The sequence below is a fragment of the Panthera tigris genome, chromosome D1 (assembly GCF_018350195.1).
Source record: "Panthera tigris isolate Pti1 chromosome D1, P.tigris_Pti1_mat1.1, whole genome shotgun sequence".
Taxonomy (NCBI): Eukaryota; Metazoa; Chordata; class Mammalia; order Carnivora; family Felidae; genus Panthera; species Panthera tigris.
This window is the reverse complement of record NC_056669.1, coordinates 74459225-74479365: the sequence shown is the minus strand read 5'-3', so window position 1 is coordinate 74479365 and position 20141 is coordinate 74459225. Positions and strand designations below refer to the sequence as shown.

At 50.6% G+C, this 20141-nt stretch overlaps 1 long non-coding RNA gene across 1 annotated transcript in view; it reads right to left on the bottom strand.

The window, feature by feature from the left end:
• The window catches only part of LOC122231086, a 204550-nt gene extending 184766 nt beyond the window's left edge, over nucleotides 1-19784 (bottom strand). The window contains exon 1 of the long non-coding RNA XR_006208218.1: nucleotides 19730-19784. This is a non-coding gene — a long non-coding RNA (uncharacterized LOC122231086). The remainder of the gene's footprint in view (nucleotides 1-19729) is intronic.
• Nucleotides 19785-20141: the final 357 nt, after the last annotated feature.

The following is a 20141-nucleotide window of genomic DNA, read 5'->3' as shown; positions in this document are numbered from 1 at the left end:
GAGATCCTTTGGTGACTCCCTGTAGCGCTTACCATCTGGACTTGCTACGGCCCCTTCCCTGACCCCGCCCAGCTCTGCAGCTCATTCAAGGCAACTGCCCAGGACTCACTGCTCACGGGGCTCAAGCCCACTGGCTCCCCAACTCTGCCGGCATCAGAATCACCGGGGGCGGTGGGGGGCTGGCTGCGGCTAACCCCAGGGTCCCTGACTCCATAGATCTGCAGCGGACCTGAGAAATTGCACTTCTAACCTGTTCTCGGGTGACGCTGGTTGGTGCTGCTGGTCTCCGGATGCACATTTGAGAACTGAGCCTTAGCCACTGGCCTTCGTTTTGTTCCTTGAAGGCACAAAGGCTTGTCGCCTCTCAGGACCTGTACCTGCTGTTTCCTCTGTCCATCTGTCCCCCTACCTCCCAGCTCTCCCCTGGCCGGCTCTTCCTCATATTAGTTTCCAGTTCCTCAGAAATGTTATCTTCATCCATCTGCCTCCTGTATTGTTTTCGGCTCTGCTGGCCTGGTAATTCTGGGTCTGGGTGCCCGTTGCTTACATCACCCACTCTCCCGTGGGCTCCACAACGGAAGGGCTGCCTCTGCTTTGCCCACCACCTCAGCACAGGGCAGGCAGGTGGGGAGCCGCCAATAAGCATATGCAGAATGAATAAAGAACAGGACCCTCGCCCTCAGGGATGTTCCAGTCTGGGACAGTCCACATAGAGCCCTTAAGCACAGGCCGAGCACAGGATAAATGACAGGTGTCACGGACAACCTCCAGGCCTCAGGGCGATGGGCCTGAAAGAGAGATCCATGCTTCAGTGGGAGGCACAGAGAGGCTGTGTCCTCAAAGCTCCCCGAGACCTACTTTCTTGGCCGGCACTGAGGTGGCTATTTGGAGCTGGTGTTGGCCGCTGCCAGATGAGGCCGGGTGGACGGCTCCCTCTCTGCACACAGCCTGCCTCTGGTATAATCAAGTCAACCCCCACACTGTTGAGGCGTCACCCTTGGGGGACCGAGCCCTTCCTCCTGCCTCTCCAGTCCCCCTCCCAGGGAGGCCTTGCAGTCTGACCCCTGCCCTCAGCCCCCTCAGCACTGCCCCGGGAGGAGGGGTGTTGACTTCGAGCTGTGGACTCACAGTCCTGTGTCCCTTGTTTTGTTCAAGCCAGCATCTCTCCGTGAGAAGAACCTGTGTCCACGGCGGCGGCAGAGAATGATGTCCAAAATTGCCCATGAAGGCTATTCAGAGGCATAAACGGATGAGCAATTAATAACGAAAAATGATCGTAATGGCCTCGCCCCACATAAAGGGGTTCAATTAAGGCACAATAGTGACGGGAAGGCAGACGGATGGCTCCGGATGGGCTCTCTCCTCCCTTTTCTAAAGAGCTGACTCTGGCCTTGAGCAGGAGACAAAACCTTAAAGGAGTCATTTTAAAAAGAAAGGGTTTATCAGTGAAAGGTTAAGACTCCTGGCTGGAAGGATTTCAGGAGGCGGAGAGCGGCTGGGGCCTCAAGGATTGGGTAGCACTGAGGCCCTGTGGCTACAGGAGGAGCAGAAACTTGGAGGGGCTGGTGGCCCAGTGGGGTCTCAGCCAAAAACCATGACCGTGGCTCCAGGAGCCCCTCCAGTCAATTTGAAAAGAATTAATAAGAGAGGTTAGAAATGACTATGAGCACTGGGTGTTGTATGGAAACAAATTTGACAATAAATTTCATATCAAAAAAAAAAAAAAAGAAATGACTGTGAGCTGCTTTCAAAGCAAGTTTTTTAAGGAGACAGGGCTGTGACAAGTCCAGAGGAAGCCAGAGCCCTCGAGGTACTCCGGGGGAGGTGAAGATGGCCCCCTGACGAAGGAAGTGCCTTCTGGATGGAGCTACAGTGCTCAGCAGACGGGCCGACCACGCTGATGGACCTGGCTGGTAGGATCAGCATGGCCAAGCCTCCTGGCCACGCGGATAAGCTGCAGGTTTCCTCAGAGATGACACAGCCCATGGGAGTCTCCAGGGGGCCTCTGGGGGACACATCCACATATACCAGAAAATGTCAGCAAGGTCAGGGATCCTCCAAATACACGTATAACATCCAGTTTAAGATGAAATAGCAATTTTCCTGAACTGATCTACATCTCTCTGGCCAGAGAGATTCCAGATGGAATTTTGTCAAGGCTGGACCACAGCCCTCCTTAAGGACCTCCTCAGGGGCCTCTAGTCCCGAGAGGTTTACTCTGTCCCTGGCCCCATATCTGTTGACCAGGATTTTACTTGGCCCTTATTAGAAATGAGCAAGTCTCCATGTGTTTATTTTGAACACGTGTGATGTGCCAGGTACAACGCTAAGTGCTGAGGGATCCAACGGGAACAACGGAGACATGGTGGGGCCCCTGGGTGGCTCAGTCGGTTAAGCGTCCGACTCTTGGATTCAGCTCAGGTCATGACCTCACAGTTCCGTGGGTTCGAGCCTCTCATCAGGGTTTGTGCTGCCAGCGCAGAGCCTGCTTGGGATTCTCTCTCTCTCTCTCTCTCTCTCTCTCTCTCTCTCTCTGCCCCTCCCCCACTTGTGTTGTCTCTGTCTCTCCGGAAAAAAAAAAAAAACTTTAAAAAAAACATAGACATGGCATCTGCTGTTAGCATCTAGAGGGGAATTCACACCAGTAAACAGTTGAATATAGGCAATGTGCTGTCACAGTTATGACCCCAGCCTCTGGAGTCAGACTGCCTGGGGTCAAAATCCAGCTCTCGCACTTGCCAACCCTATGACTTTGGGTTTATGTGATATCGACCAAGTTACTTCACGTCTCTGTGCGTCAGTTTCAACGTCTATAAAATGGGACTAACAAGTGCCTTTATCACGAGTTGTTTTGAGGACTGAGTTCATGCATGTTAAAACATGTTCCCTATAGTAACCGCTGGGTAAGTGCGTGGTATCTTGGTTGCTACTGTGTGAGTGGAAATACAGGACCGTGGAAGAGAGAGAGCATTTGGCATCCAGACAGTGTGGGGAGGGGGCCCAGGTAACGTTTCTGGAAGAGAAGGAGGGCACGGGGCCATTTGTTTGTGGCCCTTTCCCCACCCTGTGAGCGTGTCTTCCTCACTGGCCTCCATGTCTCAGGGCCCAGCGTGGCCTGGAGCACGGTAGGTGCTCGGCAACTATTTAGCATTTTAAATGAGTTTTCAGAAAGCATTTCCTTTTCTCCGTCCTCGCCAGCATCAACAATAGCCAAATTATGGAAAGAGCCTAAATGTCCAGCAACTGACAAATGGATAAAGATATGGTTTATATATACAATGGACTACTACTTGGCAATGAGAAAGAATGGAATCATGCCATTTGCAGCAACGTGGATGGAACTGGAAGGTATTATGCTGAGTGAAATAAGTCAGTCAGACAAGGACAGATATCATGTTTTTACTCATACATATGTGGATCTTGAGAAAATGAGCAAAAGACCATGAGGGAGGGGAAGGGGAAAAAATAAAAGAGGTACAAACAGAGAGGGAGAGAGGCAAACCACAAGAGACTATCAAATACAGAGAACAAACTGAGGGAGGATAGGGGGTGGGGGAGAGGGGAAAATGGGTGATGAGCATTGAGGAGGGCACTGGTGGGGATGAGCACTGGGTGTGGTATGTAAGCCAATTTGACAATAAAATATATTCATAAAAAACATAAAAAAAGAAAGGATGTCCTTAAATTTGCCTTAGTTGGATTGACTTTTGGAGGACTATCCACTTAGATGGAAGGAATAGAAAGAAAACAAGGAGAAGGGGACCTTTGGTTTCATACATATGTGCACACGCACACACATGCATGCGCACACACACACACACACACACACACACACACACACACACACACATTTTTAACCTAACAGAACTGACCAAACAGGGTTGCATATCACAGGATAATGGAACCACATAGTGAGGGCGGGACAGCTGATACCACCCTTATGGGGATACTTTACGGGAAGATACTTCCTTGCTCGACTTTCCCCAGTGACCCCTCTCTTTCAGGACAAAGATCCCTGCCCTCGGTCTGGCCTGTGGGGACCTGCTGTGCTCGTCCTTGCCCACCTCGGCAGCTGCTGCTCATCCCTCAGCCTCCAGGCACCAGCCAGCCTCTGTCCTGTCCAAGTGTCTGACCTTACTTACCTCCTTCCTGCCTCAAGGACTTTGAACGAGCCATGAAGCTGTTCCTTCCGCTGGAGCTCTGTCCCTCTCCCCTTCCTGCCTTTTAGGAAACGGAAGCCTGTCCTCCATCTCAGCAGGAACATCCTCAGGGCAGGGAAGCCTCTCAGATTCCCTGGCCTGACACTGGAGCTCTGGCATCCCCCACTTCTCCTCCACAGCACTCGGGTCACCTGGAATGTTCGCACAGGCACAATGGCTGTGCCACCTCCAGACCCTGGGCTCCACTGCTGTGTGCTTCCAGCCCAGAGCTGACAAGTAGCAGGTGTTCACTAGACAAACTGCTGGAAGGAAGGAAGGAAGGAAGGAAGGAAGGAAGGAAGGAAGGAAGGAAGGAAGGAGAGGTAGAGAGGGGGGAGGGAGGCAGGAAGGGAGTGAGGGAGAAGGGAGAGAGGGAGGGAGGGAGGGAGGAAGGGAAGGGAGGAAGAGAGGGGGGAGGGAGGCAGGAAGGGAGTGAGGGAGAAGGAAAGGAGGAAGGGAGGGAGGGAGGGAGGGAGGGAGGAAAGAAGAGAGGGAGGGAGGAAGGAAGGAAGGGAGAAAGGGAGGGAGGGAGGGAGGGAGGGAGGGAGGGAGGGAGGGAGGAAGGAAGGAAGGGAGGGAGGAAGAGAGGGAGGGAGGGAGGAAGAAAGGAAGGAAGGAAGGAAGAGAGGGAGGGAGGGAGGAAGAGAGGGAGGGAGGGAGGAAGGAAGGGAGAAAGGAAGGGAGGGAGGGAGGAAGGAAGGAAGGAAAGAAGGAAGGGAGGAAGAAAGGAAGGAAGGAAGGAAGGAAGGAAGGAAGGAAGGAAGGAAGAGAGGGAGGGAGGGAGAAAGGAAGGAAGGAAGGAAGGAAGGAAGGAAGGAAGGAAGGAAGGGAGGGAGGGAGGGAGGAAGGAAGGAAGGAAGGAAGGAAGGAAGGAAGGAAGAGAGGGAGGGAGGGAGAAAGGAAGGAAGGAAGGAAGGAAGAGAGGGAGGGAGGAAGGAAGGAAGGGAGAAAGGGAGGGAGGGAGGGAGGGAGGAAGGAAGGAAGGAAGAGAGGGATGGAGGGAGGAAGAAAGGAAGGAAGGAAGGAAGGAAGGAAGGAAGGAAGAGAGGGAGGGAGGGAGGAAGTGAGGGAGGGAGGAAGGAAGGAAGGGAGAGAGGAAGGAAGGAAGGATGGAAGGAAGGAAGGAAGGAAGGAAGGAAGGAAGGAAGGAAGGATGGAAGGAAGGAAGGAAGGAAGGGAGGAAGGAAGAGAGGGAGGGAGGGAGGGAGAAAGGAAGGAAGGAAGGAAGAAAGGGAGGGAGGGAGGAAGAGAGGGAGGGAGGAAGGAAGGAAGGGAGAAAGGGAGGGAGGGAGGGAGGAAGGAAGGAAGGAAGAGAGTGAGGGAGGGAGGGAGGGAGGGAGGGAGGAAGGAAGGAAGGAAGGAAGAGAGGGAGGGAGGGAGGGAGGAAGAGAGGGAGGGAGGGAGGAAGGGAGGAAGGGAGAAGGAAGGAAGGGAGGGAGCAAGGAAGGGAGGAAGGAAGGAAGAGGTGGAGGAGGGAAGGGAGGGAGGAAGACAAAATGTGTATCATTTAGGGAGAGGTGTAGATGGACAATGAGCCCATTAGCAAGTGATATGCTTTCCTTTCTGAGGTGTCACAGGTTCTGTGCTGCTTGGGGGACAGGAAGATGTCTAGGAATACCTGGGTGTCAAAAAAAGAGGAGAGAGTGGGAGAGGGGCAGGGAACAGAGAAGAGGGAGACAATACACAGCAGCCTTGGGACTTGGTTCTGGAGCAAGAGGGAGAGAGCTGTGGACATCGTTAAGGGGCAAAGCTAGATTCCTGTGTCCTATCAGCTCCTTCCATGCTTCAGGGTAGAGTTCATGTGGGGTGAGCTTAAGCTTCCGTCCCTGTGTATTCTGGGAGGGTAACTGGAGGAGTCCCTACTATGTGGTCACTTACTAACTGGTCACTCCTATCAGAGGCCTCCAAGTGGTTCTGTCCTCTTTGACCCTAAGCCCACACCTTACTCGGAAATTGCGATAGACTTCTACCCCACCCAGCAGGCCCAAACAATCACCTACCAGTTGGAACCACAGTGCTCAGGCAGCCCAGACCAGGAAGCATCAGCTACGTCAAGGACAGACCGGTCGCACACATGACCTTGTTCCTGAGAGAGAAGAATCGATGCCACTCAGTGGCCACTGTTCACGACCATGCTGCTACCTCAAGCCAAACCGAGTAAGCCAGTCTAGCGGCGGGATTTTGCCATGAGTGACGAAGTTGCATAAGTTATGTGGGCAAATCTTATTAATTCAACACGCAGGAGACCAGACCTTCATTCAAAAGTCAAAAGGAGACTACAAATGTGACAGTTTCTGATATTTTTATTAATAGGGCATTTTTTTCCGCCGGGGAATAGCAAAGGTTCTGAATTATGTGCTGCTTTGAATAAGCCATTCACAGATTAGGAAAGGGTTTTGTGTGTGTGTGGTTTGATTTTTTTTTTTTCTTTGCCATTTATGCTACATGCATAGCAAATGACTTCAGGGCTTAGAACCAGTGATTCGCCTGGGCCAGCTCTGGCCAGAAAATGACAGTCCAAGCCATTCTCCTGCAACCAGATAGTTTCCCTCCAGTGCCCCGCGACTCGAAGGAGCTGGTCTTTGGACACTGACTGATAAAGAAGGAAATGAAAGGGGGAAGAAATTAGGGGACAACGCACCTCTGAATGCTGCTGGTTGCAACTGACCCTGTGCCACCCAGGAGCCAAATCATTGGATGCCGTTCAGGGAAATTAGCTGCTCCTTGACTTCCAATGTGCCTCAGAAGGGGATTTTTAAAAATCCACACATTTCCCACTATCACTCACCCCTGCAGCTGCACTGTATGGCAACAAATGGACTTCTAAGGTCCTGGACCAGACCCTCACTCTCGTCGTAAAAGGTCTTTTTTACCCCATTCCAAACACTAAGGCAATTAATTTTTTTATGAAGTCCCAGTGGTGAGTTGAAAATGATTTTCAGGTCAGCATCCCTCCCTGTCATGCCTTTCCCCAGAAAGCAAATAAGGCTCCTTGCTGGCCCCTGCTCTGGATGTCTGGTTCGTTCTCAGCATAACGGAATGAAGCCACAAATCTTCAGGGTTGAGGGCAAGGTACAAGAGAAGCTGGCAGAAGGAAGAGAGGTCACTGGAGCCCACAACTGTTTTCTTAGCACCACTACTGACTTGCTCTGGGCCAGACCCTGTGCCAGGCACCAGGGACATAGAAGGCACTGCCGTGGTCCAGCCCTGCCCTCCGTGACCACACAGCCTGGAGTGGGGGGCAGATAGGGAAACAGACTATAATAATAGGTTGCACCACACCCCTTGCTCCTACCCCTGCCTACTCCCCACCCCTCCATACCCACACTCCACCTGAACTTCCCCTTTGCCCTCCATGAAGAACGAGGAGGATCAGACCCGAGACGAGACGAGGCGTGGCAGTCCCTGCCTAGGAAGACGGAAGTAGCATCATTAGGCAGCAAAGTGCATCCCCTGAGCTCACAGCCCTCCCTGCAGGGTTGGTCCACACATTCTGCCTGCGGCTGTTACTTCTCAACTCCCACATTTCAAATCAGGCCTCCACATTCCTCAGACGCCTCCCTTAGGGAGGGTTTCAAGAGCCCCACCCCCACCCCACACACACCACCATGGACAAAGCCATGCGTGTGTCTTTCCTCAGCACAGAGCCCACCTAGTTTGGGGTCCAGCGCCCCAAAGTGGAGGCAAAGTCCAGGATGGCTTGTCAGACCTAGAGGCTGGAGCTGGGAAGGAGAGGGTAGGGAGAGGTGAAAATAATCGCTCAATTTCAGGCTTGCTCGAGGCTAAGTGAATTTAATAATCCATAGATCATGTTATACAAATTGCATTTCACAGTTTGAAAAAAATAATCCCACACTGCGTACAATCCTGGGTGGTTTATTTTACAAATAAATAACCGTGCTCTAAACAGCTCTATTTCCTCAGCTATCACTCTTAGCAGATTGACTCTGGCTCCCCTCTCTTTCTCCTGCACAGACTGTAATTTCATTGCCAAAGAGGCTTTATTTATACAACTAATCATTATGTGAACAAAACAGAAAACAGACGGTGTCTACTGAGTGCTTAGTATGTACTAGGTAATATGCAGCACGCTATATACATGCATTATTGCATTTAATGCTCTTACTATGAAGTAAGGATTGTTGTCTCATTTTACAGATGAAGAAACTGAGGATCAGCGAGGTTAGGCTTGAACTTACTCAAGTTCAGGTAACTAATACTCAGAGCTCAGAGCACAAAACATAATGGCCCTCCCCAAATTATCCAGCTAAACAGCAAATGGCCTCCCTTAGGAGAAACATATGCCAGGATCCAGTATAAAATGGACTTGGGATGGAGTAGGGATCCAGAACTCCTAGGGTGTCCCAGCCTTAGGCGTCCTTGCCATCTCTCTCTCTCTCTCTCTCTCTCTCTCTCTCTCTCTCTGGGGAAGAGGGAGGTGGCCGCCACCTCTGTTTATCTTTTCGATTCATGCAACGAGACAGTCAGGCCTGCTGGGGATGCTGAAGAAGCATCCAGACCATACCTATCACCTTCAACCATTTCCCACCACTTGTGATGGGCAATAGCTTAGGCTAAACCATGGTGCTGGGGTGTTTGCTTGTAAGACCGAGAAGGAAGGTGGGTTGGTGTGGATTCGTGTGTTCTGAATTGTGCCTCATCTTTCATGCCTCCCTGCAAGAATCCAGCAGAAGGACCTGTTCATGGAACATCAAGGATAAGAAGACAGAATTCTTCCCGGGACGTCTTCACAAATCAGTTCAAGTTCCTCATTGGCCCAGAAATTGACCTTTTGTGACTTTCTCTAGTAAGTGAAAAGAGATAGGGTGTCCGGCCATGAGGCAAAAGTATAGTCTGAGTCAAGGATGCATACTATTTATGCATACATCTCCCTAGTCACTCATAGAGTATTACCTCATAGCTCATAGCATTTTGAGAATTATTTATAGTGATAATAATAGCAGTGGACTCAATGCTAGACCCTGAGTCAGTGCCTTAAATTTATCATCTCGGTTCATCTTCTCCCAAAGCTCTGCGAGACCAGAATTGCTATCTCCACTTTGCAGTTCAGGAAGCTGAGGCCGAACACATGGTCCCAATGACTCAGCCAGGAAGTGGAAGAGCTGGGGTCGGAACCTACTCCGTTAGATTCCAGAGCCCAGGCCCGGAACCTGCACCTCACACGAGCTGCTCAAACAGGGGTAAGTGGGAGTGCTTTGAGAACCACGAAGCAAGGTACAAAAGCCAGTGCTCCCTCAGGTCTCCGCAGAACAGTCTGATGAAAATCTACCAGTGAAGCTTTGGAAAGAACCGTGCCGCTCAATTTCAGGGGAGCCACAAGTAGGCTAAAAAGAGACGGCCAGCGTCTTGTTTCCGACTGGTTTGTCCATTTGGAAAAGGCTTTCACGTCAGGATCAGAAGGGAGAGAACCCTCTTTTACCACAGGCCTTCTGGACAAGAGTGGATCCCAAATCGTACAATGAGTGGGTGCAAAACCATCTAGGTTCTGAGACGGGAATACACAGAACACCCTCCTGGCCCAACTGACACTGTCATCACCTCACGGGCTCACGCCGTGTTCTTTTTCTCACTGTTGATTCCCTCTCTTTGGTGAGAAATTGAATCGCGCCTGCCTGAAGGACTCTCAGGACACTTGAGGGGCCAGGCTGACACTGGCTCTCTCTCTCCACTGGGCCCAGGATATATCAGCACGTGTTCCACACAGCTGTCGACACAGATCCACATCTGGCAGCTGTGGGGTCCCCAGTCTGTAGATGTGGATGTCATATTCCAAGGGTACCCTTACAATGCCCCGACTCTCTCTCCAGCTCCCATGCACCCAAGAAGCCTGGGCAGTTCAGCACTTCAGCTGTTTGTCTCAATGCGGCCAGGGGGGACGCGCTCTGTCTGAGATGCAGTCCTCACTCTTGTTATCAAATCCCCTAAAGCAATCGCTGACCCCCTGCTGTCACCTGGCGGGGTACAAGCAGCTCATGAAGAGGCAAAACACTCCCTCCCACAAGTCCAAAAACTCCACTCTCTGGAGAGCTGTCCACTGAAACAGATACACCCCGAGTTGTGTATCTGCACTTTCTTCTAAACCCAAACAACCCCTGGTCTTGTTCTCTGTGCTGGGTGGGAGTTGGTCAATGACACAGAACACGTGGTAGAAGATCTGGGGGGAAGGGATGTGAAATTGGCATGGAAGCCATGTCTCCCCATCCTTAAAGAAATAGAGGAAGCTGGGTGCCATGGCTAGGATGGCAGCGGGGGAGGAGCAGGAAGACAGGGGTTCACAGCCAGGAGAACCAAGATCCCTGATCCTATGCTTCAAAAGGGCCTACGAGGCTCCATTTCCACCATCTTAGGCTTATGCAAATGGCTGCTTTCCTTGCATTGCTTCTTGGAGAAGTTCTGCAGAAAGAAGACTGAACAAGTTAAGAGCTGGAAGAGGTCTTGAAGACACCCAAGTGTGTCTTCATCCAGGCACAATAACCTGGGACTTCACACCACTGAAATGTTGTTGACACACACACGCAGGAAGTTGGCTATGCCACAGAGATTTGGGACAAGCAACTCACTCTCTTCGGGTCTCATTTTGCCATGACAATCACCTACCTTGTAAACTACTGGAAAGGTAATGAGTCCGTTGTTGTCCTGAAAGAATCCAGTATGGCACCTGACACGTGTGGCTTTTCCCTTCAGAGCCTTTCCCCACTTATTTAAAAAAAAAAAAAAAAAGCGTCAGAGACAACGAAATGACTTGCCAGATGCCACAGTAGCAGCTAATGGCAAAGATAAAGCAAGAACCTGGCTACTGATGTCCCTTGCCTTTCCCCAGCTACATTTTGAAATTCTGCTGAATTCACCTTGGTGAGGGCATGTGGCTCACAAGACAATAGTCTCTATCCGGTTTAAGATTCAGATCTCAGCTCCACGGTTTACTGTGTGATTCTGGGCAGGTCCCACAGAGTCCTGTGCACCGGCTTCCTCATCTGTAATATGGGTGTCCCAGCAACCTTACGAAGCTTGTGGTGAAGGCTCAACAAGTAACCGTGCCCAGTCCGGTGCCTCATGCTCCTGGGTGTTCAGGGTCCTCTCCTCTGCATCCCTCACAGCGCCCAGAGCAGTGCTCCATCCATGGCAGGCTCTCAGAAGATGTTCGGTGGCCAGGAGGACTGACACCTCTTCCAGAAGACTGTAGCCTGCTCCTCGCCAAACCGTGGGGCGGGCCCCATCTGTCTTCAGAGCCACGTCACCTCATCCTCCCGCGGCTCGACTGCTTTTCCCCAAGCTGTGAACCCTGTTTTGAATCTTTTTCACGTCCCTCTTGAACCCCAGAGCCAGACCACAGTTCCACCTCCCATTTACTCGGCACCCAGTTCTCTTCTGACAAAAGACAACGGTGGTGGTGGTGACGGCAGTGGCGGCTGGTAACGCCTCTTGAACTCATTCTGTGCATGACACGGTCCGATTCTTTATGCAGATTTCCTCACCCAACCCTCACAATCCCCCATCACCCATTTTATAAAGTAGCGTGGCGCAGAAGTCACACAGCCAGCGAAGTGACGAAGCTGGACTTGACCTCCAGGCATTCTGTGCTAGAGTTCACCTGCTTGACCCCTAGGAGAGCCTTCACGGGGCCTCCCAGCCGAGGCCTTACTCTGAACAATACATTGTAGCGACAACAGCAACAAGAGTATAATTATTAAGGTTATAGTACCTGCTACAACAGAATCCAACGCCTTGGTGGCTCAACAAAAAAGGAATTCATTTTTTGTTCGCGAAAAGTTCAAGGGCGGTGTGAGGGGTGGGTGAGCAGGAGGTCTCCCCTCTGCAGCCCTTTGGGGCTCCAGAGTGGTAGGTGCTCTGCTGGCTTCTGCACATGGTTAAAAGGCAGCAAGCCCATTTCCCGGGCCAGGCCCGGAGGAGGCGGCACGTCCCCTCTACCGAACATTCCATCGGCCAGAACTTAGGAATGCGGCTTTCCCTAGATTGGAGGAAGGCTGAAGAATGAAGTCCCTGGTTGGACAGGGCTTCTGAGCAGTAACTCTTCATCGTGGAAGGCATCTTTGGTGGACAGCTAGCCCTTTCTGTCACAAACAGGAACTGTGGCGGTAATAAAGATAATAAAAAGAAGCCACCGTCAGTTAAGCACTCACTATGCATACACACCAGGCTGTGTGCAAGGCACCCGTACACTTTATACCTAGTTTCCAGGCTCTAGAAGATAGGTCTTATGATCCCTCTTCTGGAGTAAAGGAAATGGACGTTTTAGGAGATGCGAAGAATTTGCACAAGTGCGCACAGCTGGGCAGCGGCAGACCCAAACGCCAAGCCAGATGTCTTAGCCCGGGCCTCCTAGAAAGCAGAGCTTCTTCAGGAATTCAAGCGCAGACACTCTTTGGGAGGTGTAGCTCCAGGACAGTGAGAACGGGGAAAAGGAAAGAGGGAAAGGGATACAATAAGATGCCTCGCCATGCTGGCCACCGCTTCCCCACAAGCTGCTACGACACACAGCAGGTCACGTGGCAGAGGGGTGCTTGCACCGCAAGGGACAAGACGTACCTCAGAGTGGTCCATGGGAGGGACAGAGAGCGGGGAGGGATCTGCCCAGCTCCCCCAAGTTTCCTCTTCCCATTGGCCCACGTCTGTGGAGACCTGACTCTATGTCGACATTGTATCACTCAGCCCCTTGGTGGGCACTGAGGACAAACCGGAACCTGCACTGTGACGTTCTGTCCACATGTCACAGCTAGGAGTGACCCCGCGAGGACGAGGGCCCGTGGAGGGTGTGGAGCACCTGTGGGCCCACAGCTTCAGCTCGGATTGTCTGGCAAGGGTGCTGCCCCAGGCGGTAGTGGGACTCAGAGGCAGCAGTATCTTCACAAAGACGGCGGTGTGAGCAATCTGGAAAATGCCTGGTGCTCGTGTCTCATCACCAGAGCTCAAGCTCTCCCCACTACAGTATTCGGTCCCCCTCTCGAATCAGATGCAAATGTGGGCATTTCAGGCACTTTGATGGGGAAACAGGGAGACCTCTCGGGGCAGGACTGCATCTCAGATCTCTCCCCGGAAGAAACCACCTTTCTCCCCACGATGGAAGGGGCAGCCGGGATGAAAACGTTAGGAACAACAGGGCACTCTACCTGTGCAGCTTCTCTGGTCAAGGGAAATGAGCCACACGCCTGAAAATGGCGGTTGAGAGGGAGGAGATGAAACTTTGGATACAGCCCGTTGCCACAGCCATTTTAAAGATGGGGACTCTGAGAGCAAGGCAGCGGAAGGGCATCTTGTCTAAGGTCATACAGCCAATTGGTGGCTGGCTGGGAGCAGAGCTCTGGGCCTTTTCTCTGATGCCACCATCTCCCAAACTCTGCAGGCTTCTGCAGAAAACCGAGGCCCTCACCCTAACTCCAACCAGCCCTCCAATGCCCGGACTCCCCCAGGAAGAGCACAGAATGGTCACCTCCCCACGTTTGAGAAATGTACCTTCTTCCTAGCCACACCTACCACAGGATATGAGTCATTTCTTCGGGGAAAGCCCTCCTCTGAGGTGAATCGTTTCACCTTTGGTTCTGAGGGATTCCAAACCCGCAGACATAATTACCCTGTTTATCAGCTGGCCTAATCCCAAGAAGTCAGCAGCTTGTCCGTGCTGCCCGCAAAAGCCACACAGGAGCAAGGGACCTACTTGAAACGCTGAGGCAATGAACACAAGAAGCGAGACACGAGACACGGGAGTGGAGGCCCGGCCGCCCACATCAGCCCCTTTCCCTCAACCCATTAGCATTCCTGAAAGGGTCTCTGGGGACACGGGCAGGAGGAAGCGCACAGATGGGACCGTCTGTGGTCTCCCCTCCCCAGTGCCCTGGCCCCTCCGAGCTCCACTCCATTTCAGCTGCGATAGTCCCTGTTTCTGAAACTGGAGATTTCTTAAGGGAAGGCAGGCCCGGACCGGTAATTTGGAGCTGCCGCTCCCCCTGCCAAGCCATTAGGAGAAGGATTAAGATGATGGGGCGTCAGGGCCGCCACAATTAGGCCAGCACATCACGATCTCTGCAAACGGCATGAGCAATGTGATTTAACAGCTCATTATTAATGGGAAAAATGAGATAAGGACCAGGTTCGGTGTCCGAGGGGAGCTCCTATACCAAATTGAATACGTGCTAATGCTCGTTTGCCAGCCAACGCTGACACGGGGGTGAATTCCACTCCTGTCCGACTTTAGCACCTCCGGCCTGGACCCTCCCCCCAACACCACGGGAGAAAACGGGCTCTGATAAAAGCACATTGTCTGCTGTGACCCTCACGGTCTCCCTGAGAGTAACGACCACGTGGGAAGCGGCGTCTGTTGCTTCGTGAAATTGGTTAAAAGTAACAGGTGGCAGCCGTCTTTCTAGGGGCAGCTTCCACGCAGGATGAGGGGGCGAGTCGTTTCAGAAAGACTAGCAAGAAATAATGTGGAGATTTCGGGCCTCTCTTAGAGCTCAGTCTGGGGCTCCCACAGTTATCTGTACACAAATCTGTCAGACAGGCTGGAGGCTCTGTATGTATGAGTGGGTGTGAGTGACTGTGTGTGTGTAGGTCAGTGTGTGAGCGTGTGAGTCAGCGTTACTGAGTGTAGGTGAGTGTGAGTGTGCACGTGTGTAGGTGAGTGTGTATGTAGTGAGTGTGTGAGAGCAACTGTGTGAGTCACTGTGTGTAAGCACAGGTGAGTACGTGAGTGTGTCCATGTGTGAATGTATGAGTGTGTGAGTGTGTGTGTATGAGAGTCAGCGTGTGAGTCAATGTGAGTACAGGTGAGTGTGTGAGAATGAGTGAGTGTGCATGTGTGTAGGTGAGTGTGTGTAGGTGAGTAAGAGTGTGTGAATGTATGAGTGTGTGAGAGTCAGTGTGTGAGTCAGTGTGAGTGTAGGTGAGTGTGTGCACATGGAGGTGAGTGCGTATGTAGTGAGTGTGTGAGAGCAAGTGAGTCAGTGTGTGTGACTGTAGATGAGTGTGTGAGTGTGTCCGTGTGTGAATGGGTGAGTGTGTATGTGTGTGTGAGTCAGTGTATGTGAGGCAGTGTGAGTGCAGGTGAGTGTGTGAGAACAAGTGTGTGAGTGTGCACATGTGTGGGTGAGTGTGTGTAGTGAGCGTGTGAGAGCAAGTGTGCAAGTCAGTGGGTGTTGAGTATAGGTGAGTGTGTGAGAGTGAGTGTGTCCATGTGTGAATGTATGAGTGTGTGAGTACGTGAGTTTGTGAGTCTCAGTATGTGAGTGTAGGTGAGTGTGTGAGAATGAGTGTGTGAGTGTGCACGTGTGTGGGTGTGTATGTAGTGAGTGTGTATGTGAGCGTGTGAGAGCAAGCGTGTGAGAGTTGTGTGAGTGGGTGAGTGAGTGTAGGTGAGTGTGTGAGAGTGAGTGTGTCCATGTGTGAATGTATGAGTGTGTGAGTACGTGAGTTTGTGAGTCTCAGTGTGTGAGTGTAGGTGAGTGTGTGAGAATGAGTGTGTGAGTGTGCACGTGTGTGGGTGAGTGTGTATGTAGTGAGTGTGTATGTAAGCGTGTGAGAGCAAGTGTGTGAGAGTTGTGTGAGTGGGTATGAGTGCGTGTAGGTGAGTGTGTGTGTGTCTGGGGGGGGCGGTGAGTGTCCTTTGGGCTCCCCTCTAATCTGCCTGCCTCACAGTGTGATCGATCGTGTCTCTTCCTTGTTTAAAACTTTGCCGCAGCGCCCAGTTCTCTTAGGCCAAAGATCACAACCTCTAACGTGGCTGACAGACCTCCTGCCAGGAGCCCTGCATCCAGTCCCATCCCCATCCCCAGCCACTCTGCCAGCTAACACCTGGGTCCGGCCCCACTGGCCTTCTGTCGTGTCCTTGAACACACGATGCTCTTGCTTGTCTTGGAGATTTTGCCTCTGCTCCTCCTTCTGGCTGAGACATTCTTCCCAGCCTCCTTTGCCCCTTCCGAGCCTCATGCGAACAGCAATTCCTAAGAAAGCTTTTCTTGGCCCCTTTATGTGCCTTTACATCACCCGGTACATCTTCTTTGTATCGTGTGTCACCATTTTAATTACATAATTATTTGTGTGCTTAGTTATTTAATGCCTGTCTTCCCCACTCCACTGTGAGCTCCACGGCAGCAAGGTCAAACTGCATTCTCCCTGTACTGATTTCCAGAACACCGTACAGGACGACTGGCCTGCATTGCGATGAGGCAGAGGTGTTTGCAGACGCGAACGCAACACAGACCGAAGAGGACACGTTGAGTAGCTTCCGAGCAGGGAGGGTTGAGCCACTCCCCCATTCGTTCATTTGTTCAGTTAGTCAATCACCAAATGCTCACTGGATGCCTCTCACTGCTGCCAGAGGATGTGTGGGCTGTGCACTCAGGTTCCAGCAGTTAACGAGATAGGCATGGACCAGGCACGAGGCACAGTTCATGTGTCCTGTCCTCTACAGAGTCATTCTTGAGACTTTCGCCTCCCGAGCGGAGTTACCACTTCCTCCTTTATGATCTGTGCCCACCTCCTTACCTCCACCATGCTTGACGGCACCAACGTGACTCTCTTCCCCATTGACTGTGGGAATCCTGAGGCCCAGGGCCGTGACCTGCTTATTGTGTGTACCCAGTGTCTAACACACTCAATGTCTCCAGCACCACCCCCCGGTGCCAAGTAAATGGCCAATGAAAGAATGGGAGAATGACTGGAGCCCCACAAGCCCCCTCCCATACAGTCAGTCAGGGCATAACCTGGCCCCTCTCCTCTACCCTTTCTCAATCCCCTGGAGCCCCTACTCTCTGTTCCAGCTACGATGACCCCAGCACTCTGGATAACCCCAGGCACACTCTTGCACACTCTGTGTCTCCTGCACAGAAAACCTTACTTCTGTCCAACTCCAACTCATCCGTCAGCTCACGCTGCCTGACCACTTCCTGCAGAATGCCTGCCCTGTCCTGACCATCACCACCTTCACCGTCACCAGTCACCAAACCCAGACGAGGTAGGAATCCCTGACATGGCTTCCCATAGCTCCCAGGACGTCCCCTACCAATTGGCTGTCTTCCCCACTAGACAGTAACTTCATGTAACAGCAACCAAGATCTGTCTTGCACAAGATCTATCTTCGCCTGACACATAATAGGCTCTGAATGAATTTTCTGAATGAATGATTGTACAAATACTTGAGTAACAATTGCATATAAAGATAGAATGCTTCTAATATCTTGCCTTCATGGCATAACTTCAAATACATAGGCATTTTGCTGGAGGCCTTAAAGTGCACATTTGGAATTAATTTTTTTTAACCCATTTGCATGTTATCCTCAGTATCCTACATCATTCTTGGCTATACCTGCAGTCCTGGGTAATGAGGACTGATGTTAGGAATGAATCAAAGATTAAATCATGCCCACGGCATGTAAGAAAAATGGGTTCTGACATTTTCCAAGTAGTTTTAACAAGGGTTGGAACAAAAGAGGATTTCTAATTAACCCCCAGTTACCTAGGAAATTACATCCATCATGACATTCATTCACAAAAATATATTTCTTGATTGTGTACTGTGTGAATGATTAAGGGCCAAATATGTGAGTGAGCATATGTGGGGGGCAGGAAGTGAACATGGCAGCATGTTGGGCCTGTTACACAGATCACCCACCCAAACCCTCACAACCTCTCTCTGAGGTCAATATTATTACCATCGCTTCTAAACTGGGGAAACAGACTCAGAAAAGTTGAACAATTCTCCCAGGATCACACTGCTGATAAAGGCTGGAGACAGAATTTGAGTTGGGAGCTGTGTGACTCCAGACCTGAGCCTCCCCTAACCCTCTGACTCGCACATGTCATAGCTGAGGTGATAAGTCAACAATATAATGTCAACAATCCTAACAGCACTGAGGGTATAAGCAGACAGGCCAACATGGTTCAAACTCTGACCCGCCGTTAACTGTGTCTCAGACACATTAACCTCTGGAAGCCTCGGTTTCTTCAACTGTAAACTAGCATCATTACAGCACCTTCCTCGTAGTGTGGTTGTAAGGATCAATGAGATCATCCATGTAAGGAGCGGTGTAAGGAGGCATGTAAGGAGATCATCCACGTAAGGAGCCTCAGCAAAGGACTCTTTTAATCCCAAGAATTGAATGCTTATAAGATAAAGGATGGGGCGAATCAGAAGCCAAGTGAAGCAGGAGTCGAAAGTAGGCTCACTCTACATAATTGCCAAAGCAGCTGGAGGGCCCAGCACCAATGGGTTTTCATTTTAAGAATTCATTTCAGGGGCGCCTGGGTGGCTCAGTCAGTTGAGCGTCCGACTTCGGCCCAGGTCATGATCTCGCGGTCCGTGGGTTCGAGCCCCGCATCGGGCTCTGTGCTGACAGCTCAGAGCTTGGAGCCTGCTTCGGATTCTGTGTCTCCCTCTCTCTCTCTCTGCCCACCCCCACTCATGCTGTGTCACTCTCAGAAATGAATAAATGTTAAAAAAAAAATTAAAAAAAAAAAAAAAAAAAGAATTCATTTCAGAAACACGAAACCACCAACGCCTGTGTTGGCATCGCCAGAGAATGACGTTATGTGGGAAGACACACACGGATGACTCGAAAAGTGATTCGGAAATCTCAGGCTCCACTTGGAGACATTTTCGGAATCTCTAACTCAATTTATCTCGCCTGTGTCTTTTTTACATACGCACAGGAGTGATATGATAGCAAGCTATGTCTAATTAAATGTAAGAGAACTCTTTCAGTAAGGAGGGAAATTCTAAGTGATGAGAATGCATTGTGTCATCGTTTCATTGGCAATCTTTTTTTTTTTTTCTGAGTGGCACATAAAATCATTGTGAATTTTACCACCAGTGGCATCTGAGATTTGATGAAATTCACTAACTCACAGACACTTGGCACATGACCCGTTTGTGAGGATTAGCTGCCAAAAAATGGGAATTCACCCTAAAGTATTAAGGACTGCTCTCCCTTATGTCCCCAATATTCCCCATAGATAATTTTGCTGGAAAACGAGGAAGCTAAAAAGATATGAAGGGAGAAGGATGGGGATAGAAAAGAAAGATGAACAGCAGAGTGCACAGAGGTGTCAGAAGCAATTATTATCCATATACGGGGCCCATCCTGACAGGAATCAGTATTTAGAAGACTGACCCCGAGCCACTTGAAATCCTCAATTATCAAGCAAAGATTCTATTGCATTTACCACATAGGTTTGGAAAAGAAAGTAGATTTGAGGTTATTGACAAATTGGCAAGGACTGGAAACAAAAGATATTTCTTGTTGGCCTCAGATAACCAGAAATATATGCCCTTGGGACAGTCCAGTTAAGTGAGAGTTGAGGATGGTAATAGCTTCAGCTCATGAGTGGTCACTGTCTCCTTTGTGACAGATCACATGATCGAGGATGCCTTTGCCGTCCCTTCTGCACTCCACTTACCTCACCCCACCACCGACAGATTGGCACCATCGAGATTTAGGAGACATGAACGCCAATGTGAGAAGTCAAAACAGATTTGGGGAACACGAAGAACTCATTACCTTCGCTGAAAAGGACCTTGGCGAAAGTCTCCCACAGGCTTTTGCTTCTTTCCTGTGCTTCTATTGGACCATAAAAGTAGGAGAGATTTGAATTACAGTTGAAATTTCCATGTACAATGTCATTGAACATCTTTTTGATATTCAAAGGCTCATTTATAACAAAGCCAAGGTGTTAGCTCCCACCTCCCCGTCTAGAATAATTTGACTGCACAAGCCAGGAAAACACCTTGAGACCTGTTAAAACAGGACTTGCCTCTTGAAGGAGCTAAAGAAGAAATGTGCAATAAAAGGGCAACATAAGGAGTCTTTGTGGTTTTAGAACAGGTGATAAAATCTACATAGAACTTACACACCCACAGACACAAATAAGCACAAGTTAGGAAGGAGGAGGAGGGAAAAGAAGAAGCAATGA